Source organism: Dipodomys ordii, unplaced genomic scaffold, assembly GCF_000151885.1.
Source record: "Dipodomys ordii isolate 6190 unplaced genomic scaffold, Dord_2.0 Scaffold92, whole genome shotgun sequence".
Lineage (NCBI taxonomy): Eukaryota > Metazoa > Chordata > Mammalia > Rodentia > Heteromyidae > Dipodomys > Dipodomys ordii.
The window spans coordinates 2778331-2779594 of NW_012267308.1; the positions used below are offsets into that span (position 1 = coordinate 2778331).

The following is a 1264-nucleotide window of genomic DNA, read 5'->3' on the forward strand; positions in this document are numbered from 1 at the left end:
AAACAAAACAAAAAAGCTCTTATCTCCAATGAATCAGTAAAAAGCTAGAATTGGAGCTGTGGCTCACCTGGTAAAGCAGCAGCCTTAAGTGAAAAAGCTCAGGGACAGTGCCTAGGCCATGAGTTCAAGTCCCAGGACTGACACCAAAAAAAGAAAAAACTGGAGGAAGAACCTGGGTAGCAGACCCACTGACACCCTCTCTTACTTATGATGCCTGCGCGGCAGATGGCTCAGATCCCCAAGCCAGTTTTTGTTTTGTTTTGTCGTTTGTGGGGGCTGAACTCTGGGCCTGGGCGCTGTCCCTCAGCTCTTCAGCTCAAGCCTAGAGCTCTACCACTTTAGCCACTGCATCTCTTCCAGTTTTCTGAGTGGTTTATTGGAGATAAGAGTCTCACAGTCTTTCCTGCCTGGGCTGGCTTTGAACCGTGATCCTCAGATCTCAGCCTCCTCAGTAGCTAGGATTACAGGCGTGAGCCACCAGTGCCGGGCAAGGTTTCTTTTTTGGTTTTGTTGGTTGACCTCAGGACCTAGGTGCTGTCCCTGAGCCTCTTTGTGCTCAAGGCTAAAGCTCTACCACTTGAGCCACAGTTCCACTTCCATGATTTGAGTGGTTCATTGGAGATAAGAGTTTCGTGGGGACTTTTCTGTCTGGGCTACAATCCTCAGATCTCAGCCTCCTGAGTAGCTTGGATTACAGGCATGAGCCACCGGCCCCAGGCCCCAAGTCAGTTTGAGAAACCTTTTTTGGGATTGTTTTGAGATGGGGACTCAAAGTTGGTACCTGAGCCTTTTGCTCATTGGCTGGTGCTCTACTAACTCAGACAACCCTCCAACCCCAAGAAACCTTTCTATTTACATGGCTTGCAAAGTCGATGTCTCTAGCTGTCCATCTGTTTATTCATACTCCCAAATTGGAGTCTACCCTGGTTGGCTGGGGTCCTCAGCCTTCCATCCTCTCCCCCCCCAATCAAGGCCCCTCTGAATTGGGCCCCAATTTGGTTCAGCATCAGAGCAGGGTGAAGGGAACTGCACAGAAACTTGAATCCGAATGGAGTCCCAAATTGTAAGCCCACCACTGCCAAGGGTGTTATTTAACTTCCAACCTTGGGCTGGGAAGATGGCTCAGTGGTAGAGCACTTGCCTTGCATGCTTGAGGCCCTGGGTTCGATTCCTCAGCACCACATAAGCAAACAGAAAAAAGCCGGAAGTGGCGCTGTGGCTCAAGTGGTAGAGCGCTCGCCTTGAGCTGAAGAGCTGAGGGACA

The 1264-nt window shown here is 50.2% G+C and overlaps 1 protein-coding gene across 1 annotated transcript in view; it reads right to left on the reverse strand.

Moving 5' to 3' along the window:
- Slc7a10 (solute carrier family 7 (neutral amino acid transporter light chain, asc system), member 10) overlaps positions 1-1264 on the reverse strand; it is a 36613-nt gene that overhangs the window by 15247 nt on the left and 20102 nt on the right. The gene's annotated exons all lie outside the window — the stretch shown is intronic.